Raw genomic sequence first — 26,078 nt, forward strand, 5'->3', positions numbered from 1 at the left:
AAAACCCAGCAATGAAAGGTTGTCAGTTCAGCTGCTCTTACCACATCAGTTGCCTAGCCTCTCAACCCTGAAAATGCAAAGCCACACAAAAGCTCTGTAATCCTCCAGCTGAAATAAAAACTACATCTGTAAGCATTCAAGTACCCACTTCATGCAGATTGAGTAAAGCTGAAACAAGGATAATAAAGTAGGAGGTAGATTAAAGATAAAAACCTTAACACAAGAGCCGAATTCTGATGCCAGAACAGAATGGCAAAACTAAAATGCAAGGGCCTTCTAGAAAAAATGTGATTTGTTTAGCTGTTGACAGATTGGGCCTGTGGTTACAGTTTGGGCTACAGAACTTAATTTACGTTCATCAACTGACAGCAGAATGTAGCTTCAAAAGCTCACTCCTTGGTATAGTTACCAGATGCACTCTAGAGCAGAGTCATAGCAACCAGACCACAAAGAACAATGGAAAGATTGTAATATTATTCTGGAGCTTGCCAACATAAATATGAAGGACTGCACAGGTTGGGATTTAAAGAAAAAGAGAAAGAGAAAGAAAAAAGTGTCCCCTACGTAACTCTTCTCTGTGTATGTGCAACTGTCTGAAAAGAGGTGTGATTATTTATTCATCATTACTGAAACCATGTGGTTGGTTTGCAGTATTGCAGAGTGTAGTTAAAATCATGAAGCCATTCCTATTCTGAAAGCAGAAGTTTATAAAGCAGTTCGTGAACTTCTGAAATACCCATTACAATGAAGCTTTCACTTCAAATTTATGTATCATCAGCACATCATTGCTTTTCAGTAAAGTATATTTATGATCCTAACAGGATAATACGTTGATTTGCAACTCTTTCCCCCTGGGAGGCGGGATTATGATTATCATAATCAAAAGGTCCTCATATAGGTTTCTGGTTCTTGGGGTCTTATGGCATTTTAATGGATAATTAATCTATTATCCCACCCTCCACCCTTGCTCATAGCCTTCTTTCACTAATCCTTTCTGGGACAATTCATCCATCACTGTCACTGTTCAGATGGAGGTCTTGTCTGATATCATCCAACCCAATCCAGCTTTCAAATTCTGATTCAAAAAAATGCCTTCTCATGAGTCACTGCAGCAACTCCTGCTGACTCCATAGTCTATACTTGTATCTTGCTTAAAACATCACAACTTTGGAAGAGCTCCTGATTATATTTTCTCTTTGCTCCATTTTCTTGTGCAATCTAATACTTTACATAATATTATGGCCTTCTTATACGACTAGCAATATATGTGAATTTTTAGATGGTATCTGTAGAAGGGAAAAACCTTGCATTCTTTGGAAATGTAGCTAAGCTAAGATTGTTCACATGCCTTCATTCTTTCCCTAGTCTATGACAACATCTACTCTCTCAATAGCACATAGGATCAAACCATTAGATTTCATTTAAACCATTTACAGAAGACGGTAGCATGCAATATGCTTGACAGCTATAGGTATATGCCTTTGGTTTTCAAAGGCTTGGTTAATTATTCTTATTTTTAGGTACCTCCAATTATACCATTCCTGCCATGTAGTTCACTTCAAATGCAGCCTCATATATATTTAATGGGTACATGGTTGCTTCGGCTCTCTGCTTCCATATTAAGATCACTAGGATCATGCCATAAAATAGACATTGATTTTTAAACTAACTTTGATATCTAAACATGCAAAAGTACAAGTAGCTTCAATTTTAAATAGTATAGAACTGGAAGGTAGTTAATTTAGAGCAGGTTTCTCCAAGAGAAATGTTTTCAAGGAAGTTGAACATTAAAATGTTTTGTCAGCTGAGATTCCCCTCTTGCTCATGGAGTAAGTTCCCTTGCTAAGACCTTCTAAATTTATAGCTCTGGGTAACTTTCCCCAGCTGCTGATGCAGCTAATTAGATTAGATTGCCATGCTAGGTTTGTATCTATGCAGCAGCCCATAGCTGCTTCCTCATTGGCGGTCACTTGTAGCTGAGTAAGATTGTCTTCCATGAACACGGTCTTAACAGTGAGTCTGTGACTGTGGAGACCAATTCTGGATCGACATGTCCTTCCACAGTGGGGACATAGGTTTCTGGGCAGGAGTTGATCATGGTGAGGGTTTGTCCTCGAACACGTTTCTCCCTTTTGTCCTGAGTTCGAGCATCTTCAAAGTCCGTGACACCATTGGTAAATGCTGTTCTCCAATTGGAGCACTCACAGGCCAGTGGTTCCCAGTTGTCGGTTTTTATACTGCATTTTAAAATACTTGCCTTGAACCTCTTTTGTTGTCCACCAGCATTACACTTTCCATTTTTAAGTTTGGAATAGAGTAGTTGCTTTGGAAGACGATAATCAGGCATCCGAACAACATGACCAGTCCAATGAAGCTGATGTTGAAGAATCATTGCTCTGACACTGTGATCATTGCTTCTTCCATTAGTTCGCTTGCCTTCCCAAGTGACATGTGAAATTTTTGGAGACACCGTTGATGGAGTCTTTTGAGGAGTTGGAGATGCTGTTTATAAGTGGTCCATGTTTCACAAGCATACAGTAAGTTGGTAGTACAATAGCTTTGTGAACAAGCATTTTTGTTTCCCTGCTAACGCCCCAGTCCTCAAACACACTGCGCTTCAATTGGGAGAAAGCTGCATTCACAGAGTTTATGCGATGCTGGATTTTGGCATCAGTGTCGGCCCTTGTGGAAAGATAACTTCCCAGGTAGGACAAGTGATCGACCCTTTCCAACGTTACATAGGCTTTCCATAGCATAGCAATGGTAGGCCCTGGTGCCTTCCAGTAACTGCAGCATCCAATCTCCTGAACCGACACTCACATCAAGGCTGATCCAACTCACAACTCTTCTGTGGAATGCCCAGCTTTTCTACAGTGGATCATGCCCAAAGCTCTCACCAGAAGCATGAAATAAATAAGGGACAGTGCGCTTCATGCTGGCATGCCTGAATTCTTGTTCTCTGTAGAACCTTGTGGACTGTGCCATAGGAGTCAATTGATTTCAAAATCTGCAGGGTGTATGGCTTTTGTGACTGATGGAAGAAAACAGGTGCAACACTTATGCCAACACGACTGCCTACTGACTCTTTTAAAAATAATAATGATTGAATGTTCTCTTAACAGGCTCTCCAGTTCATGTAGGTAGGAGATCGTATTGTTGCAAACAGGACAATAGCATTCAGAGAAAGCCATTGATTAATTGTAGGTAGAACACTGGACTAAAGCTTGAAGGTCATGCTGTGTTTATGTTGCTGAAGCAAACAACAACAGAGTGTGCATAATGCATTTAACTTAATTAATTGTTTCCCTCCTCTGCATACTGCAGCATTTCTTTGTGTTTCAAAATAAAAGAAGAGAGCAATTTAATTTTAAAATGTAAACAGCTTTGGCCTTTGAAAATGTAGTTGATGTTAATAGGCACAAATCTATAGCGGTACTTCTCGTATTCTGTTATTCCTAATCCTAAACAAGCTCTGCTTCTCTGCTGCTGTATAGCTTGTTTGTCAACCTCTTTTCTAAGCATCTTTCCAATGTGAATGGATCACCACCACAATCCAAGGAAAGGGATTAACATACACAAACAGCATTGTATATAACTTTCTTAATGATGAGCGATATCCGAGTTAGGATGCAGTTCATCTGCATCATGTTGTTTTGAATGGGATGTACATTCTAGTGTTAAGTCTAAATTATGTCCCCTTCCATCCCCCCTCCCAAAGCTAGTGTCCATACCTTGCTTTACAAGTGTCTTGTGGCTTACATTTCTTCAAAGCTGAGCACATTTTATATTGCAGGGTGGGATTTTAAAAGATAAATGTGTATTACTATCAGTGATTTCATTACCTAGGGGTATGTTATTTGATTTTATTCTATATGTTAATGTATTATATTCTTTTTCTTCCCTCCCCTTTTTAAAACTTCACTGGAGGCCTCCATAATAAGAATTTCTCAAGAACACATATTTTTCCATTGCTTCGGCAAAATGAACCACATTTTAATTGTATTTGTACATACTTGGCTATCTATTCCGTTTTTTTAAGGACAGTGCAAATGATGACTGCAACTGTGATATCACTTGCAAAATTAAAATGCCAAGTGATTTCAAATAGACAAAAGGTGCCACCACAAATCTAAGTAGAACATTGCTAGATCAGGCCAAAAACTCATCTAGTGCAGCATTCTGTTCTCATAACAGCCAATCAGATGCCCAAGGAAAGAAGGATCTGAGTGCAGGAGCACTCGCCACCACTTGTGATTCTCAGCAGTGGGATTTAGAGCCATAATCCCTCTGACAGGGGAGACAGAACATAGCCACTATGGCTAGGAACCACTGATATTATTCTCCATACCAATTTTCCTGTAACGTATCATTGGGTTTTGTAATTGCCTTCAGCATCCTGCATCACATTCCATAGCAAGTGTTCCCCAGGGGAAGTGTTACAGGATTTAGTTTTCATTAGAAGAGAATACACTGGAGATTTATGGTGTCTTCATAACATTTTGCTTATTTGTGAATATAAAAATACAGCCTATTGGAAGGAAGGAAAACCGCTGAACCTGCATCAGGTCTCCAAAGAGAGAGAAACTACACCCCAAGGATGCTAGATTCAGCAACTCCAACTAAAACTTCTCAGTTCTCTTGCCTGTATCCAAATTCAAATGGGTAACTGCTTTTAGCTTTCTTCCTGTACTTTCACCAAGCTATGATGTGTGTAACACATCTTCCATCTCATGCCAATTTTTAGCACAGGGTGCAAAATGTTTAGATAAAAGATTCTCTCCACCTACTCAGTATTTATGCAGTAACAGAGAAGGGCCATCACAACACATAAATCATTCTTATGAAAGCAGGTGAAGTTACTCCATTGACCAACCAATTCCCTCAACAGAAATTTATTTTGCCCTCATGACATTTTCCAATAACAGTATTTCCCTTACTGATTTCTCCCATAAGCTCACCGTACATTCAAATATAGACACACATTTAGGCTACAGGTCTAAAAATGGTTTAGTATCATACAATAAAGACATTTACAGATTTCTACACTAGGGTCGACCAACTGGTACTGCAGAAGGCTGATTTATGGGAGGAAAATGTTCTTCTGAGACAGGAAGGGAAATAGAGCAGATTCCAGGCTCAACAGAAACCAGTATATTGCAAAGCAAAATAAAAAAAATGTTTCCACACAAAGAGATAGGTGTTAAGTGTACTTCCAGCAACTTGAAAAAAATATAAGTGCTAAGCTAAACGCTAAGAATTTTCCTTTTCCAATAATTTTTATTAAATTTTCTACAATTTTAACAAATACTGCAACAAACGTTGCACAACCAAAAAACAAACCGAAACAAAAATAAAAATACAGTATAAAAAACAACAACAAATATACAACAAAAACAAACTTAATTATTTTAATGTCAAACCCTATAAACCTACTACTTGACTTCCTCTAGTCCCTCCCCTGAGTTTCCTTGTATCTGAATGTAACAGCTTTCCAATATCATTATTAATAACAATGTTTGTTATTTATTCACTTTTCTTAGTATTCTAAATCCCATTTATTTAAATAAATTCTAATTTAATCCTAGGCCTATTTGATACTTTCAAGTAATTTCTAATTTTTAATAGTACAATAATTATTCAAATAGTCCTTAAATTTCCTCCAGTTTTCTTGGTATTCCTCTTCTTTCTGGTTGCGGATTCTTCCAGTAAGGTCAGCTAGCTCCATAAAGTCCATCATCTTCATCTGCCATTCTTCCACAGTTGGTAGTTCTTGCGTTTTCCACTTCTTGGCTAGTAAAATTCGAGCGGCAGTTGTGGCATACAAATATAATTTACCATCCTTCTTGGGCAATTCCAAACCCACATTACACTATCTGTTTTACAATGCAATCATTGGATCCCTGAAGGCATTAGTATAAGCATGAAACCATAATGTGGAGAGCTGCTGCAAAACAGCTGATTAAATGGGTATTGTAAACTAGGGATAGATTTACTCCCAGTTGACTCCTAACCCAAGCAGAAGCTGAGCACTGTCAGCAGATTTTATGAGAATCTCTTCTTTTTGCTGAAGAGCTGATCCAGCATTGCATTTAGGTAAAAGCATTAGCTGTTTTCTCAGAATCTGATCTGAAAACAGTAGCTGAGAGTGTACCACTGCACTCAAGGGCTGCAATACTTCCATGTATTTATTTGGCACATAGCATCAGAGAGGAAGTACTCCTAACTTCTACTTACAGCTTGGCACTGGTTAGGAGGAAGATTAAATTCTGCCTCCAATGAGTTGACTGTAAGCAAAGACAGCTGTGTGTTGTGCATTATAGTTCTTGCTGATTTGTGGATATCAAAGGCCATAAATACTTTACAGAAAGATCACATCTTCAGAAAAGGTAAGACTGTAGGTCTCCTAGATACTACTGTGATGCATAAGCCAAATCTGCTGTTTGGTGGATCATTGTCCACGAATCACCCAACCAAACCTTCTCCTGGCTACCTTAGCATCCTGTCTCTTATTACTCCCACTCCTGTTTCCCTCAGGATGAGCCCAGGCAAGAAACACAAGTTCACATGGGTCTCTTCTCCAACATTTTAGAAAATTAAGTATCGCTCTTGTCTTGGAATCTCCAAGTAGCTGGGCAGATTCTCTCCCAACTACTCTTCTGCTCTTATGGTGTAATATTATAGTCTTTACTCAGGTATGCATAGATCTCTCATACCTGCAGACCACCCAGTCTTCCATAATCACCTACTTTTAAAAGAAGTAGTTTACCCCTATGGATGGAAGTCAAAAATTCCCTAGTTGCCGAAAATATGCTGTCCATGGTGCTGAAATTTTGATCCACCGAGATAACCTTCAAGGTGTGAATAGAGATACTGAACTCATGATATAGTATACTGTTGTTTTAGAGATGCTTCCAGTAAACTTTCATCAACAATATTTTAACTTCTTTAAGTTGTCAGTATTTTTAAAAATTAATTAATCTCTGCAGCCCAAAGTTTATATCCAAGAGCTTTAAAAAGAGACATGTAACTAGGAGTGGTTATTTGCAGAATGTCCAGGCTGTAAAGGATGCTTCTAACTTATGCACTGCAATGTTCTGAGAATATTTCTAGAACATTTTCGCTATGGTGAAGTGGAAAAGTTTGCACTCTTTTTTTGTTTTTTTAAAGTCAAGATCCACAGTAATGCACTCACCATTTGACAAGCGGCAAAAATTCTCAGTCACATGGTTACTTCTCCCAATGGTTCCTCTGGTACACTTCTGATACTTTCTCAGACAACTGATCTTGAATTTGCAAATGTTTTATGCTTTAAAAACCCTTTAGAAAGAAAGAAATGAAAAGGAAAAAAAGGAGACAACATTTAATACCATCAGTAGCACCATGGGGGTTGGGGTTGGGAGGGGGGACTTGATTAGTGCTGATTGTATTTCTGTTCATGGTGTCAACGTGTGTTCTAATACCAAGTGTTTTTAAGAAGGTTAAGGAAAATCATCACAATAATGTAAAACTGTATAAAGCATAAAGCTACTGCAGTGGATATGAGTGAGACAAATGTTGATAACTCAAACTGGAAAATATTGGCCTTTGGACCACGTTATTGGTGGACTGTATCCTGCAACGACTGCTTGTGTTGCAACCACTATTTTATTTCAAAGGACCTGAAAGGGGAGAGTGGTCAGTGGGTGGCATCTAAAATTTATGCTCTTTTCCAAAGTGTAGTCTTTTATTTCTATGTCTCTTCCATAATTTCTATCATATATTTTCCTCTGTAAGATTTCTTGAAAAGATAAGTCATTCTCTTGGTAGAAAACTGTAGCGAGGGTCTGTGGAAGAGAACATTCTTTGCATGAAGAAGATTCCAGTTTTAATAGTCAGAATATCTAGGCAGGACTAGGAAGCCACAGCTGTTTGTGCATTGCTGAGCAGGAAGAAGGGCCACTTCCAATGCTCAGACCTTGTACATATCCAGTAAGAACCCCAAAATCTCTGGAATAAATACAAGACAACCCATTCAGGTTTCTCTTACAATCTATTTCCTGACAATGGGTTGTTAGAGATTTAGTTTTTCCTGCCTTTGATTTTTATCAGGGAAGATTATCTCATGCTACACTTTTGTTTAGCTTTCCACACATGGTAACTTGGAGCCAGAGACAGAGCATCATAGTGTTCAATTAAGCAAAGGGAGACTGCTCTGCTTTTAAACATTTGTGGGGAAAGACGTTGGGATTTCAAGTTCTAAACTGAATTAATGAGGATAGAAAACAAGCCCTAATTAACTGCAGCAGTAGCAGACAACACAAAAACTATTGGTGATTTCAGCCATTAGTCCAATGCATTGGAATAATTTTGCCCATATATTAAATCTAGCCAAATTTTGTATTGGAAATCTGTGGATGTGCAAAATTCAGAATTTGATATTTAAATTAAAACACCATCTTTTTCTACTCCCTTCCGACTGTGGTTGGTCCCAGGCTTTTCCTGGCCTTATAGTCACTTACCATTCCATTAGCAGACTTTGACCTTCAACACACAGGCACCTCTATCACATGCTTTCTGTACACAGGGGAGTTACTTGGAATATATGTAGTGGTGGATAGGTACTGTGTCCTGCCTCCCACTCATGGGCTCTACTATTTACATAGCATTGAGGTACTTACAGCACAACTTGTGTAGACCACTAAACATGCATTTGTATAACAAAGCACATAATAGAACAACAAATTATCTCCCTTGCATCGGGGAAAGAAGTTATACTCTGAGATCAAACAAGTAACTTTCTATGGATGCTCCTCTTATGCCTAGCTATTTTTAATGGTTTCATTATTATGCATTTGTTAGAAGCAACTGCTGAACTACATATACTTTATCAGTGAAAGAAAATTGAACACATGCTCAGAAGCCCAACTATTTATCTTTAGAAGCCATTGTTCAACTAATAAGAAGCAACAATGTACAGTTCAGTCTTCAGCCTTGTATGTAGATATAAGCAAAATTAGCCCTGTGACTTCAGATAGATCCATCTAGACTAAATCTAAGGCCACCAGTTTAAAAATGATTTATTATCGAAATTGTTTTTCAAGCATGAATGAGCACCATTCTCCTCAAAATCTGATTTTTGAGAGAGGCATTAAGGGGCTAAAAGCATTCGGAAGCACCTATGGTGTGCTTTTTTGGCAACATAGCACATTCCCTGCCTACACTGATATTGTAGGAGCCCTGTTAGTCATCCAGTGTGCGTAGTTTATTGGCGTACTGCCCTTGCTGTATTCTTTGCTAAGGAAGACAATCATTTGTTTTATTTTTACTTTTCCTTTACGTAGAAGTCAGACAGCATTCTTTTCATCATCTGTCATTACAGAGGTGGCTGTCATAAGGCAATCCAAACAACATGGCAGCCGGGATGTTAAAAAGGAAAGGCCCAATTCAGGAATATGAGTAATCAGCCTCTATACTGTGCAGGCCTTACTAAAAGCTTGTTTCACAACTTACAAAATTCTCATATAAAAGTTACTTCTGTAAGGAATTACACAAATCCTGTGTGAAGATTATGTGTGATATTAGTTTATATACCTGACATCGCTTACACAGGATCGACATCATGTTACAATATATATGTGGGATTTCCCCTGAACCGACAAATAGAAACCTGTAGTAAACTTCTTAGATTTCCTGCTAAATCACACAAGATCAAAGCTGACCTTCCTGTTACATATTTGGAGAACAGTTTCATGCTCCTTTTCTATGCAAATGGCAGATACTATAAACTTACCAAGCATTCAGTCACTCTATGTACTACAATTCCAGGATTTTCCCAGCTGAATCATCAGTTACTACCACCTTCTCCTAAAGCATGAAAGAAAGAAAAAGTGTGCTCTTCATGGAGTATGAATGAGAAATGCATTTGGGGAGTTATACGATCTTATACGATCCCTGCATCTAAACCTAACTCCAAGGGCCGGCCTAAAGCAATGCTTTGTGGTCTGTTTAAAGACACCCTGGGGTTTGAAGTCAAACAGTTAGAAAAAATTCTCTTCATTTGCACAAGCTCTACTTTTAACTTCCAAAAATGATATTTTGCTGCTTATAAATGTCAATATCCCTCCTTGCTCCATCAAGTAATATCTCTGTTGAGAATTGGTCACAACTAAACTTTTACATTGAAAGTTTGATTGATAGATACCCAAACATCATTAATGATAGCCGGCAATTTAATGCTAGGGTGAGTATTAAATTGGAATACCACCAATGGTGTCGCACATTCAATGAAAATAGGAAGACTCTCTAGAGACAAGGTTATAAACAGGGAAGGTATATGCTTGCTTGAGCTGTGTAATAATTTTAACTTACAAATTGTGAATGGTTCAATAGATGGTGATAGAAACAGGGAATTTACATACCCCCACCACACCAGGGTGTAGTGTCATCAACTATACGCTGGTCCTTTGTAACATTGTAAATCTGATAGTGAACTTTAGAATTGGGACGCGCACCGAAAACAATCACCAACCATTGCTGATGTCTATAAATTTAAGCTTTGATTTAGAAATAACTAATCGTAACAACACAATTTTTTGTCAACATGAGCAAATGGCCCAACTAAAATCGTCCCAGGAAATGATTCTAGCAGTGGGGCAAAAACTTAGTTGCTTTTAGGAACCCGGGGTCAGGGATCCCTTTACCTTTACTCTTTAATCTAAAGAACATCAATTCTTGTACTGACATTCTGGAAGTATATAGCAAAATCTTCAAAATGTTTGAAGAGCTTAACACTCCACCAAAAGTCAGGGTACTTAAAAACAGAACTAGTCCCTGGTTCGACGATGAATGTCTTCAACTTAAAAAATAATTTAAAAAATTGTGCCAAATTTCCAAAGATAACCGTACCAAACTAGAACCCTCCTACTTTGATGAAAGAAGAAAATATCACCTAGTTCTGGCCAAAAAGAAACAAAAAGATGCCACCCAAAAATGGTCCCAACTGACTCAATTCAAAACAAAAATAACAAAGTGTTTTGGTTGAGAGTATATGGAGGTCTGAAAGCTGGCCACCAACCAGCTGTCCCATCAACTGCAGTATTTCATTTCCATATTTAATTATCTACATAGTAAATTGAATGGAAAGGAGTCCAACAATAACAAACTAGATAAACTAAAGGAGTGGCCAAGGGTGAAAGAGGAGGAATTTAGAGATATAATTATTAGTTGCAAACTGGGAGAGTTGTTTATAAATGGATGTTTTATGATGGTCTATATTTTTAATGTCTAATAAGGGCTTGACTAAGTAAGCAAGTAAGTGTTAAAATTGAACCTCACATTTAGCTGAATCAAAATGCTTCTGTACAGTAATGGGCTGGGTGGGGTGGGTATAGAGACAACAGAAGGGACAAAAATGAAAAGAGATGGCCCATTTGCAAAATTGCTGGTGCACTTCTAGAACAATGAATGAGAAGTCTGTTCCCCACAGATCTCTTAATTAATCACATAACATATGCAATCAATATTTTTATGTCTGAGTCAATATTTCCACCATGAACTTCTAATTATGCTTTGGTCAAACAATTAGGTTTCCTGAAAACTGTTCTGCAGCGTACAGGGACTTGGTTCTGAAGACAGAAGCAACAATCTAAAGAAGGCACATCTTACTTGCCCAGGGATCAACATAGCACACTTCAGAGACTTGTCCCTCACTTTTGCTGCAGTGGCTCCCCTGGCACGGCTGCAAACCATTGCCTAAAACACATGGCCACTCCAACTATACAAAACTATCCACTTCAAATATGCTGCTCCATGAAAAATAGGGCAAGGCATGCTTTTATGTATCCTTTACAGAAAGATCAAATATTTCCGAAGTCCACGTGTGACTGAATAAATGAGGAAACCAGTTGCACTTTTGAAATATCTTGTACATGTAAGGACTTCAGAGTAAGTTTCACACTAGAGGGTGTTTACTACATATGGACAAAGAAAAGCCATTTTATACATCAGAGCAACTCTACCAGGAATCCTTTCTCCACACTTCTTAACAAAAGAGGCAACAATTTTGCGGGGTAGGGGAACCTTTCACAGAAATGAAGGTGGGTAGATAGTGCCAATTGCATTTAAGAATCCAGTATCATGAAGTGAGAACTGTTAAGACTTTATTTCAAGAAACAATCTTAAGCAGAGATATTTATTACTATGTGCTCTGATTCATCCTAGGAGTCACACACGTGCATAATCTGCATGAATAATAAAACTTATCTACAGAATTAAACCCAATAATGTAGCTACCCTCAAATCATATAAGTGTTGATTTTATCCAAGTGCAAGAACTGGATCTCTATGGGACAGCAGTTCACTATGACCAGAGGCAATATTCAAGACAGCATCTTTCAGAAAAGTGGTCACACCACTGCATTGTTTTCTTGTAAAATTTAGCCTCCTGGTGGGCCTTCCAGAAGCATGCATCTGGCCAATGTTAGGAAGAGACTGCTAGGCTAGATGAACTCTTCACTTGATCCTGCAGGGCTGTTATAGTCTTAAGTAGCCTATCATCCTGGCAAAAAATAAATAAATAAAAAGGAGACTCATCATCAAATGCGATTATGTATCAGTTATTCCTTCAAAACACAATTTAAGGAAGCACTTGCAATCATTTTCTAATACAAAATGTAGACCAATTTCTAAGAAGTCCATTAATATAGATTCTTTCACAAAGAAGGCTCAGAACCAATCTAACAGCAATTTCCAACTGGCACACATTAAGGTGTGAGACAGGAAAGTGTGGGCTGAATCAGATGTTATAGAATTTTCTTCGCATTACCATCCCTGAGAACGTATTTGCTCATACAACCTAATGTGTGACCCAGCTCCTCCATAGATACAGAAATGGACTTGAGGAGATTTCTGGGACTCTGGCTGCACATTTTTTAAAAACATCACAATAACAGGAAATAGAGAATGCTGCAGCTACATCATTAGCATCACATATCATATTCACCATGCAAATGCTACCCAGGGAAAGGTTCGAATGTGGCCGTGCAGCAGAGTGCTGAATGCTGTGATCAGGGGAAGAAGTCAGGAGGGTGAATCTGGGGATATTTCAAGCGACAGAGTACATCCCCTGGGGGTTCCCAAATCATTCCCATGACATAATTAGTGTTGAAAAATGCATTCTGTTGTCTACAATAGGTTTAGTGCAAACCTGATTTCAGGAGGGGGCAGGACATCAGGGAAAGCCTCTTTGGGTGGATGTGCTGGTCATCCATGCATTATTAGACCCTGAGAAGAAATGTCCCATTCTGCTCAAGCACCTAGCTGTCTAGCTGAGCTAGCAACGGAGCAATTCCACATCACAGAAATGTAGTTTCATATATTCTTCCAAGACGGAACCGCTGGAGGACTTCTCTGTCATTTAAATGTTTGGCTATATGTTGTATAAGGATTGATACTTTCATTCATCTATTATACTACTCAGTCCATAGTTGGCATATACCATGTAGCTGCCTACTAATTACCTGCAAAATTATGAAGACCACAGATAAAAGAACCAGATATTAACTCTCAGTGATTCTTTATGAATATTTCACCTACGAACACAACATACAAACAATACACTCAACAAAAAGAGCTACTGACAGGTATTATTATTATTATTATTATTACAGTTTGTAGCTACCTTGGATCATGGTATCCTGCTAATATGGGATCCTGCTACTCTTCCTATAAAGGTTTCCTGTGACAGCAGAGACAAAAAGGAGTCACAAATCTGAACACTTACTTGCCTACGGGCAGAATTGCTTTGACACATTAATGCAGACATAAAAAGGTAAAGGTACCCCTGCCCGTACGGGCCAGTCTTGCCAGACTCTAGGGTTGTGTGCTCCTCTCACTCTATAGGCTGGGAGCCAGCGCTGTCCGCAGACACTTCTGGGTCACGTGGCCAGCGTGACAAGCTGCATCTGGCGAGCCAGCGCAGCACACGGAACGCCGTTTACCTTCCCGCTGGTAAGCTCAATGCGCCATCATGGGCACAAACAGGGTGGGGTGGGGGGGAGATGTCTCCATTATAAAGTCTCTCTTCCACATAGTATTTTTTAAAAATAGCTTGAATACAGTTGTATCTTGGTTGTCAAAAGCCTTGCGACTTGAACATTTTGGCTCCTGAACGCTGCAAACCCGGAAGTGAGTGTTTGCAAACGTTCTTTGGAACTCGAATGTCTGACGATGCTTCCGTGGCTCCTGCAGCCAATCAGAAGCTGCACCTTGGTTTTTGAATGTTTTCGGAAGTCTAACGGACCTCCAGAACGGATTCCGTTTGAGAACCAAGGTACGACTGTATTCAATATTGCATCATCTTATCCTTCAGCTGGGGTTATATATATATACTGTATCTCACTGTGCTTCTTGCTGTGCAAAACACCATCACAGTCTAACAAAACTCAGCATACCAATATCAAACACAATAACAGATAAAATTGGCTACACATACTTCATCAGCTCCTGCACTCACAAACTCTCTTTTATTTCATATCTGATGCTAGCTTGTACCACTGGGAGGCAGTGATGGTTTCATAAAAGGCAACATGAAAATCGGCATTGATAAAGATTATGGAGAAAGATTTCCATTCATTCTCTCTCTTAAACCAGAGCATAACTCTGAGGACATAAAAAATTCCAAATATACTTCAGCACATAATGGGATATGGTGTTGCTCCACAGCAGTTGCCTTTAAGAGGCATACTGCATTTAAACCTGGAGGGTGCAATGGCCACTAATTACGGTGGCCACATGCATCCCTTAGTGTCAATCATTAGCCAAAGAGTTTGCCTGTCTGGGTCAGGGTTTGTTTGTTTTTTCAACTATGAAAAGATACTGAATTCCAACAGAAGGGGCAGGATTCAACTAACCTATCCTGTCAGGACAAGGATTTCTACCTGTGCAACAGGTCTTTCCTCCCTTCTCCTCCTGTGCCCCAAATCTGTCCCTGGGGGGTCGGAGTAACCCCTAGAACATATTTAGGGGGTACACAGGGGGGAAATGTATTATTGAATGAGCAGAAATTCTTGCACTGAGGAATGCTTAGTTAGCACTATATTGGATTCCAACCAAGAATTCAAGAGGGCTTGTCTTACAAACCTGGCAGATGGTCGACCAAAATCAGCAACCTCTGTGGTCCACCAAAATCAGGATAACAACACTATTTTTAAGATGTTTGGTGGCTTTTGTTAGTTACTATATGGAAGAGGGATGCGGTTGGCGCTGTGGGTAAAAGCCTCAGCGCCTAGGGCTTGCCGATCGAAAGGTCGGCAGTTCGAATCCCCGCGGCGGGGTGCGCTCCTGTTGTTCGGTCCCAGCGCCTGCCAACCTAGCAGTTTGAAAGCACTCCTGGGTGCAAGTAGATAAATAGGGACCGCTTTCTAGCGGGAAGGTAAACGGCGTTTCCGTGTGCGGCTCTGGCTTGCCAGAGCAGTGATGTCACGCTGGCCACGTGACCCGGAAGTGTCTCCGGACAGCGCTGGCCCCCGGCCTCTTGAGTGAGATGGGCGCACAACCCTAGAGTCTGTCAAGACTGGCCCGTACGGGCAGGGGTACCTTTACCTTTACCTTATATGGAAGAGAGCTTAATAGGTTAAAAAAAATATTGATTATCCATTGTGTACTTAAATTAGGGTGTGGGGCAGGAACCTACATTTATATAACTCAACTATCAATCAACCCATATGACTTCAATCACCTAGAAAACATACTTCAAAAGGATATGATTCACACCAGAAGTCGCTTACTATTTAATAGAGGGTGGGTTTTTTACCTGGCAAGTCGTGACTGTGGTTTCTTTTTTTGGGTGGGGGCTAATGTTTCCCAGTTTAAAGTCAGCTTCTATTTTTAAAAATTCATTAACACACTAGACTCACAGATACTCAAGACAGTAAATGCAAATATCTATTGACATCTTTATGATCTTTTTTGCAATCATTTCTGCCACCACACTATCCCAATCCAGACTGCCCATAGTCTGCATTGTTGATACAGTATGCAATAGTAGAATACATGGGCATCTTCATTTATTATTTCAGCGAAAGGAGCTGTACAAAGGAATACACAAGCAAGTGGGCTCTGTTCATTGAAAAGCGAAACCTCTTTGGTGGAGGGAACCTAGTATGTGCATTAGAGCTTCCATACCTTTTAAAAATAGCTTGTACTCAGCTGTTTTCAAAAGTAAGACTGACCACTTGGAATATAACAAAAATATATTAATAAGGGAACAGTTCTGCACAAAGGGCAAAATTCAGTCATGAGCAAGTACTGATGGAAATTATGGAATGGGATCTAGTCACAACAAAAGAGTCAATTGTTTATTTTTATTTATTTAACAATATTTATATATTGTCTGACTGTAAAAACAAACAAACCTCTAAGTATTTGAACAATAACAACTCCCCTAATATAAATTAGACTGCTGAAATAAAGAAAACTTGGGGATAACCAGGAATGGATCTGAGCACACCTCAGCCTTGGTACTCAAAACGAAGACTCCACATAGAGTACCATACAGCAACATGTTCTACTACTATTCAAGGCTGGAGACCTGTGTATAGCGGCTGAGAATCATGAAGAGTGAGAGTGATGCTGCTGTACTTAGGTCCTGTTTGCAGGCTTCCCATACTTGAAAATCAACAACATATGCCTCTAACAGGGGTGAAAAATAAATGTCAACATGTTTTCTCAAAATAATTTCCTTACTGGAATTTTGCAATGTCACTGTAATTTAAGGTCCCGTTTAGCTTTCAGTGGATAAACCGCATGGTCTTTCATTCCTGCTCTCATGTAATTAACCTCTCAGTGGTCTGATCCTTCTAAAGATGCTGTAATACGTCAGGGTACCTTACAGTGTACCTCACTAGCGAGAGAAGTGTGTACACCATGGGCAGCAATCCCTCTTCCAAACCACCTTAAGCTCTTGTTGGGGAGGGGGCTATGCTCAGTCTTGCAGAATTTTCCTTTAAGGCTGCAGCAGCCCATGCAGCTCTGGGCCTGGCACATGAATTCAGTCGATGAACAGATTCAGTACTTTTTGGTCATGTTGATAGCAGCCACAGAGAAGGCAGAGCAGCAGCCTCAGGACCAGGGCAGGGGGGATTTGAAGTTTCATTCTATTTGCAGCTGCTATTTGCATTTCCAGGGAGGCCTCTACTGGCACCAATGGGAGCTTCCCTCGAGATGCAAATAGCAGCTTCTATGAAGGGATTCTTGTTGAGACCATAGCAGGAAGAGAAAGAGTTAAGCTTCCTCTCCCCATTCCGTGCGCAATTAACAGTTCTTTCTAGTCTGGCCCTCAGTATGATTTAATCCTAAATGCTCCTGTTTTAAAGCTCACTCTGGCTGGCAGTATGCAACAGAGAAAGATGGATTAGTTTTGGCTCCTCCAAATTACAGTTAACATTTTCAGACGCAGCAGGCAAAAAGTAAGGGTACTAATTTCCAGAAACTCTAGATGTTCCCTGGGTGTGCCAGCCTTGTCCTAGAATGTGTCTGGCTGCTATGTAAAATATCAGATGATCTATTGTTTGAAAAGCACCAAGTTCTCTCTCTAGGAAATTAGAATTCTCTCACTGTGTTCTCCTGTGTCCAAATTAGGCCAGACATACACTTCATAGCTGGAGATCAGAATTTTACATTTCTTAGGAATGGTGGTTATTTGCATCCAGAGCATCTGCCTGTACTTGAAGCTCCTTAATAGGCAGAAATTCAACATGTAAAGATTTCCTCTTCACTACATGTTCACACTAGGGAAATGTAGCATCTGTGCTGAATGCTCATCTGTCGCACAGCTTTTAAAGGCACAGCACCCAAGCCAGAGTCCCACATCTTTTTGCACAACATAGTGAATTTTACACTATGCACCAGATCCCTGCCACATCACAAAATACTTAAAGAGAATCTACAAATGGAACCCCAAAAATATATTAAACAGCTTGTTTACATAGCCAAGTGTGCCTATGGTTACTGACTCAGGGTTATTCTTCCGCAACTGCTACCTAGGTAGGCAAAAATTTCCAGTGCATTCAGCCATAACTACTAGCTCACTATTAATTCTAAGTGCTGGTTTTGACCTATAAAACCTTAAATGACTCAGGGCCACAATACCTCAAGGACCACCTCTTTCCATATGAACCTACCCGGTCCCGGAGATCATCTTCTGAGGCTGTTCTTCGTGTGCCTTCTCCTCGAAAGGTCCGGAAGGTAGCAACACGGGAAAGGGCCTTCTCTGAAGTGGCTCCCCATCTGTGGAATGCTCTCCCCAGGGAAATTCACCTGGCGCCTTCATGATACACCTTTAGGTGCCAGGCAAAAAAATTCCTTTTTAACCAGATCTTTGGTTGATTTGACTGATATCCTATGCCCTTTCAAAATGTGGTGGGTTTTTGTTTTGACTGTGTATTCTGTGGTTATATATTTTGATTTTCTTCTGTGAACTGCCCTGAGACCTCTGGGTATAGGGCGGTATATAAATTCAATAAAGAAGAAGAAGTTGCTTGTGTTTGCAGTAAACTCTGCAGAGTCAACCAATATATGAACAGAAAATAATTTCAAAAATTTACCTAATTCTGCTAGGCCACTGTTTTTGTTCTCTTTCTAAGTCACTGAGCATTCTATACGCCTCCAGGCTTACTAAAATGCAACAATCTGGAGAACTGCAGCTTTTTTCAGTGCCAAGGGTCTAGGTGTGATTGCAAGAGAAATCTTTGAAACCTGCATGCTGCATCTGATCACACAAAGGGTTGGGAATGTTCAATGTATTCCAGGTGACAAACAGTACATAAGCTTGCCTGTGTTTCATGACGCAGTCTCAACAAAATGGTATCTGGTCTTGGAATGTTACCCCAAGCCCAGTGATGTAGGAGGCTAGTGACAAGGAAATGCTACCCCACACATAGAGCCAGATTTCCTACCCTCCTTCCCCTGTACCCCTCAATCAGCTCTGAGGGGCACAAGAGAACCCCTAGAACAGCACTCAGAGGGAGGAAAGGGGGTTTGTTCCACTTGGCAAATAGAAAAGCTTGCACTGATAGCTGGCATCTATCTGCCTCGAGAGACAATGGAATTCGCCTCTGGGGGTGAAGTCAAACTGATGCGTTAACAGCACTGAAGTGACCTCCTCAGGGCAAAACCTAGGCAGTGTGCATGAAGGTCCTGGGCTGCCCAGATAACAAGACCCCCACTCTCAGCCTCACTGATATGGGCCAAGTGAAAGAAGAGCAATATGTTTGGCACCAGCTTGGCTGCAGGAGTTGCCAGAAGGAGGCATACAAGGCACCATCCAACTGTCTTAGGGACTCCACAGCGTTTCTCAAAAACTTTCACATGCTAAAGGGAAGGGGGTGGGGGTGGGAACCACCCTAAATTTCAGGTGCACAGCTTTGCAAGTATATACATGCAAATTATATCTATTACTTTTAAACGTTCTGTTGGTTTATTGGTGCCATTTATTTATGTGATGACACACACTCACAAATTGCTTTTTCTCAGGTAGCTCTCTCTGTGGTGTGCATGTGCACACATGTAAAATGCATGAATTCCAGTTCATAATGGAAGCTAGACACTCCAGGCACTGCATTTTAAGGCAATTACAGTGTTTTCCCCCTCTGGTGCTAAAAGCCATTTTGGTCTGCAGCCTTGCACCTTTTATATATCAGTGGTAGCATATTATAATTGCCTAGCAATGCACTTGCCTGGGGTGCTTTACCACTAAAAAGCTTTCAAAGTGTTAATTTGCTGGAAAAAGTAGATTTCTCTTATACAGTGGAAAGAATGGGTCACCTTAAGTTTTACAGAAGTTGTGCAGGTTGTACAAACTAAAAAAAAAGTAGGCTTTTATTTTTAACGACTTATCAAAATTCAAATATTAACATAAACTCTGCCTCATCATTTTTATTCTTCAGAACAGAAGCCATCCATTGGGACCTTATGGAGGAATTCAAGTTCAACATCACTGGTCCATCAGGACAAGATTTCAGCTTGCCACACAAAGTGATTCCCATTCTCCTTCCTATCTGTGCTGCTCTGGAGGTTCTTGACACACACACACACCCCGGGTGGATTTGGGGGGAAGTGTACAGAGACCATGGGGTGGGAAGGGGAAAACCCCCAATGGTAGTCCTTGCATAAGCTTCCACTAGCGCAGCACAGGGCTAGTTGAATCCTGGCCAATAGAGAAGCACTGTATCACTTGTGTTAGTGAAGCCAATAACAGCAAGCAAAGGTAACAGAAAAACATGTCAGTCCTTAGATGCTTCATATTTAGCTCAGTGTAGAAGTAGAGAAACATGTAGAAGAGAAGAAGAGTTTGGATTTGATATCCCGCCTTTCACTCCCCTTCAGGAGTCTCAAAGCAGCTAACATTCTCCTTTCCCTTCCTCCCCCACAACAACCACTCTGTGAGGTGAGTGGGGCTGAGAGACTTCAAAGAAGTGTGGCTGGCCCGAGGTCACCCAGCAGCTGCATGTGGAGGAGCGGAGACGCGAACCCGGTTCCCCAGATTACGAGACTACCGCTCTTAACCACTACACCACACTGGCTCCACTGTGATATTTTAAAAGAAGTGCCACTTATCAGACATGTATTCAGACTGCAATCCTATACTCCTAGATACATGTATGTTTGATTGAACTAAATGGGTTTTATTTCTGAGTAGACTTACATAGCTATGCATTGTAACATAGAACTCCCCTCCCTCTCCAAAACAGGTCTGGAATGGGAGCAGGGTTAATAAAAAATGGTGAGGGGGAAAATTCCCCAAAGTAATTGTACGTCAAATCATCTGCAACATGCTGAAAATGTTTTAAAACTCTGCATTTCTCATATTTATTCATAAGATTTAGGAATGCATCACACATTAAAGATTAATAGCCATAACTAATCCTACACATGTTCACTTGGAAGTAAATTCTACTATGATCAATGGGGCTTATTCACTGGTCTGTTTAGGTTTAGAAACTAGTAGCATGAATGGCCACAGCTGTCTGGCTTCCATACGAACGGTGAAACAGGGATGGTATACAAAGACTCCTGAGTAAGCTTGGCAGTCAGGGAATAAGAGGAGAGTTCCTCTTGTGGGTCTGGAACTGGTTAACAAGAAGAAGAACTGGAATAAATGGACAGTTCTCCCAATGGAGGAATAGAGAAAGTGAAGTCCCTGCTGGATGTGCTTTGTAACTTGTTCATAAATGATCTAGAGTTAGGACTGAGCTGTGAAATGGCCATGTTTGCTGATGATACTAAATTGTTCAAGGTTGTTAAAATAAAAAGGTTGTGAAGAGCTCCAAAATAACCTCTCCAAACTGAGTGAATGGGTGGTAAAATGGCAAATGCAATTCAATATAAACAAGTGATGCACGTTGGGGCAATTTTTTTTAAAAAAATGTTGCATATACACTCATGGGGTCTGAACTGGCAGAGTCTGGCAAGGAATGAGACCTTGGAGTCATAGCTCAGTGAAGATGTTTTGGATTGATTTGACCCTCTTGGCTTTGCCTTTCACCTTTTTAAATACCCCCCCCCCCCATCCCTTCATTTCTGGGCAGTTTCCTCTTTTGATATCACATGTTACCATGTTGGATTTATTTGGCAATTGGTGATTAAAATGTACATTAAAATGTACAGTGGTACCTCTGGTTACAAACACCTTGGGTTACAAACACTTTGGGTTACAGACTCCACTAACCCGGAAATAGTACCTCAGGTTAAGAACTTTGCCCCAGGATGAGAACAGAAATTGTGCGGCGGCAGCGGGAGGGCCCCATTAGCTAAAGTGGTATCTCAAGTTAAGCATGGTTTCAGGTTAAGAACGGACCTCCGGAATGAATTAAGTTCGTAACCAGAGGTACCACTGTATATTTAATTTAATATCATTATGGTCACTGCTCCCAATTGTTTCAGCAACACTTGCATATTGCAGCAGGTCTTGGGTGCTACTTAAAGATTAGAGCCCAGAGTTGCCATCTCTCTAGTCTGTTACATAACCAACTGCTCTAGGGCACAGTCATTTAGGGTATCAAGAAATTTTACTCCTTTGTTGAGGCTGGGAGACATATGCAGTCAGTCTATGTGAGGGCAGTTAATTCCTTAATTTCATTCTTCATAGTAATGTATAGCATACAGCTCTTGAGATGGGAATTTAATAGCACAACTATATACTGTAACACATTTCCCAATATACTAAGCAGTAGGTAGCTGCTACATAATAAGTCTCTGCTTGTATTGTATCAACTGCGCTGATAGCATGTAATGCATTTTCTCTGCACTGTAGTTCTGAACTGCAAGTGTGTGGAGTAAAATTGCTTAAATATATGAATCAAGACTTCCTATTGCCTGGGATTCCCCTTGTGTTAAAAAGAATAAATGCTCACGCCTTTTATGCAAAAGTCTGTGGAGGTTAGAAAAAGTCAACGGGAATTAGAAAAGCTAATTTTGTTATTTAAGGAACTCGGCTGCAATTTTGGCAAGCAGAATTTTGAGTCTAACACAGATGCAGATTTGGCATCAATTGTTTCTCTGCTCCCTCCTCCCCACACTCCCGCTTTCCACCTGAAAACATATGGAGGAGAAAGCACAATACTAGAGCGCTTATTGGCAAGTGTTATAGTGTGCCAATGTACTTTACTCAGTGACAGAGAGAGCCCACTTACTAAATGGTGATGGGGGGGAATTGTGCTACACCTTACTGTGGCTGCCAAATTATCAACCACTAACATGCAGAAGGTGAAATACTCTTCTGGAATTGCACACAGGCGGGGTTCAGATTTGGGAAGTAATAGTGAAAATACCACAAGGCAGCACATGGAACCACTACTACTTGATCCCAACTTGGAAAAGTGAAGATAACCACCATACCAGTTTCTTTAAAAATCACTCCCTGCTTCTGCATAATGGGTTTATGTGGTAGTGGCCAGGTGTGGGGGTGCATTTACTAATGCAGTACAATGCTTTGGTCTCTGCGTCACTGTTTACAGTATCTTTTCACAGGCATTGGAAGGAGTGTAAACAAAGGCATGGTTATTCTTATGGCTCGCTGCTGAACTGTTTTAATGGCTGGAAGCTGTGTTTTTAATCTTATTTAATTTAACATTGATAGTGTTCTTTAGTTTTTGCCATTTATACTTCATCATGGGACCCCATCATGGAATGAAGGGTGACCATTAATTACAAATAACAGTAAGGCACCAAATTACTTACTAAAATGTTAGTCCAAGTTCTCCAAGCCTCTTTATAGAGTAGACTATGAGTTCTTCACATCAGGTGCTTTTATGGAATTTTATGCAAACCTATTACAGTATCAGACCTTTGAGCTTCTTAGTGAAAAATCTAGATTTGGTGTCTCCTCCTTCCTCTGCATGGAAACCTGGAGCTTCTGGTCTTAGCAGCTTTATGGACATAAAGATTTTTCTAATGGTTTTAGGTGCATATCTGATTGTTTTTTAGAATGGACACCAGAAACATGAATCTAAGCCAGACTCACCAGAGAATCTGTACTTATTTGCAGTATAGAACACTTGGGCATTCAAGGCCAGCATTGTGTCAGAACTGGGTACAGCCACTGGTAAGGGCAAGATGAAAGAGGAAAATAAATTGCAGTGGAAGGGTTGAAAGGCAACCAAGCAGGTTGACTAGTCCAAGGCAGCAAGTTTCTGCCACTGGCAGTCTAAGCAGTGAGAAAGTAAAGAAATGACATGGTGTACTATGCAATGATAATTGTACTTGGCTCAGCCATTCCAAATCTGGGAGATTATTGCTGTAGTGGAGTCCCTGCAGTTCCATATTCTTCAGGGGTAGATACAGTGTGGTTTCCTCCAAACTGGGGGTGGCCATTATCGTTGCTGGGATACAATTGTCATGCTCAGAAAAGTCCTGTTGGATCAGACCAAAGGCCCATATAATCCCTGGAATCTTCAAAAAGATTTCTAAGTAGCAAGGCTGGGAAATCCTTCTGTGCTTGAGATTTTCGACTATTACTATCAACAAGCGTATCAATACTGATCTAAGCAGAACTCAGTGTAAGGCTATGTAGTGGCGCTTTACACCTGTTATTACACCAACATGTAGTGCTGCCACCCACATTATTTTTTGTAGCCACTGCCAGAACAAGCCACACTGGGTGACCTTAAAAGAAAATTAGACAAATTTATGGCAAAAAAAAAAAAAATGCTAACAGTGACTACTAGCCATATAGAATCATGGAACTGTAGAACTGGAAGTGACCTCAAGGGTCATCTAGTCCAAACCCCTGCAATGCAGGAAACATTTGCCCAATGTGGGGCTTGAACCCACAACCCTGAGATTAAGAGTCTCATCCTCTACCGACTGACCTATCCCAGCTGACATGATGGCTATGTTCTACCACTATTGTTGGAGGCAGAATATGCCTCTGAATGACCATTGCTGGGAATCACAAGTGGGGAGAGTGGTGTTGTGCTTAGATCCCTACTTGGGGGGCTCCCCATAAGCAGCCACTCAGAGTGGGATGCTGGACAAGAAGTGATATTGACCTGCTCTTCTTATAGTCCTACTGCCACAGAAGTTACCTGGACTAGGTAGAAAAATCACCTGGAATGTGGGAGTGCAACACAGTATGGTGGAGGCGGGAATACGTCACCACAAAGGAAGTGCAGTGGTACCTCGGAAGTCAAACGGAATCCATTCAACTTCCAAAATGTTCAGAAACCAAGGCATGGCTTCTGATTGGCTGCAGGAAGCTCCTGCAGCCAATTGGAAGCAGTGGAAGCTGCATCAGACGTTCAGGTTCCAAAGAACGTTCGCAAACTGGAACACTCACTTCTGGGTTAGCGGCGTTCGGAGCCAAAACATTTGACTTGCAAGGCGTTCAAGCTCCAAGGTACGACTATATTTCAAGCAACTTCCACAGATTAACATTAATGCTTAGACTGAGCTTGAGAAGTATACTATGGTATGGCAAAATGTAAAGCCAGGAAATAGTCTCACTTCAAGGATTTTATTTTATTTTTTAAGAATATTTGCTCATTATACAGTATACAATTGTGTTATAAAAGCCTACATGGCTCTGAAAACATAACCATAACAGATGAATATAGGATTGCCATCAGAGTAAATATGGTTCTGATTAAAGTAGGGTTTTTTTAATGACCAAATTTTTAGTCTGTCACAAGAACATATGTGATTGCTGTATAAAACAAAAGGCTACCAGACTTCCCTGTTCCATCAAGAACTATGTCCATATTGCAGCTCCTATTACAAAAACATAATGGATGAGGCTTAAACATCTTAATTATCAAAAACAATTCCACATTTTAAAAAAGACCCATAATCAACCAATAAACCTAGCACAGCACATATTTCAGCAGATGCTTTCCTTTTCCCCTGCCTTCTCCCCACCCCCATTGAACAGGATCTCTCAAGATGTGGGGACTGCCTTCAAGGATTGCCTGGAATACTGGAACCACATAACAGACAGGCAGATAATATACAAAAGTAGACAATAATGGAAAAGCATAGTCAAACTAATTAAGGTTAATTAAGGTCTCACTCGCCTTCCATTTCCACCATATTCACAGATGGATATTTCTTGCAACCAGTTTGAGGTGGGCCCAGAATTGCAGCCCTTCGCCATAACATACACTGTTCACTTGGATAGGACCCCTGTCTTCAGACATGCAGGCAAGTAACCCTTTCCAAAGCATCTGGGTTCAAACAGGCTCTCACTTGCAAATTATTTGTTTTAGTGGTCTAATAGAAAACCTCTTAGACCAACTGCAAGCCTTGATCTCTCACAACAGGTACCAGACAATGGAGAAGCTCTCCTTTTTTGACAACACCTTTCATATAACACGTACAAAGGACATTACAAAAAGGTTGCTTTTTGTCCCCATTGCTTCTACTGGAGTTTCGCTTCTCTAGATCATGAGATGCCAAAGACAAGCAACAAGCAGCATTTTTTTTTTTTTTTAAGTGCTGACTTTTAATTACAGTAACAAGGTGAAATTCTACTGGAGTTCTGCATGCATCCCTCAGAGACCTATGAGACGCCTGTATCTGGATTTGACTCTAATACACACACACACACA

General features: G+C 40.3%; 1 protein-coding gene across 13 annotated transcripts in view; it reads right to left on the reverse strand.

Annotated features, from left to right (window-relative positions):
• PTPN5 (protein tyrosine phosphatase non-receptor type 5) overlaps positions 1 to 26,078 on the reverse strand; it is a 68,431-nt gene that overhangs the window by 39,728 nt on the left and 2,625 nt on the right. For 7 of the 13 annotated variants that reach the window (XM_028733223.2, XM_028733185.2, XM_077931218.1 and 4 more), the window contains exons 2-3: positions 9,770 to 9,843; positions 7,193 to 7,317 (exon numbers count right to left, since the gene is read on the reverse strand). The gene's annotated coding sequence lies outside the window, so the exon portion shown is untranslated. Of the gene's footprint in view, positions 1 to 7,192; positions 7,318 to 9,769; positions 9,844 to 12,270; positions 12,484 to 26,078 lie in introns of those variants that run through there. The other 6 variants (XM_028733250.2, XM_028733194.2, XM_028733154.2 and 3 more) reach the window with 2 other exon arrangements.

Source organism: Podarcis muralis, chromosome 1 (genome assembly GCF_964188315.1).
Source record: "Podarcis muralis chromosome 1, rPodMur119.hap1.1, whole genome shotgun sequence".
NCBI classification, from domain to species: domain Eukaryota; kingdom Metazoa; phylum Chordata; class Lepidosauria; order Squamata; family Lacertidae; genus Podarcis; species Podarcis muralis.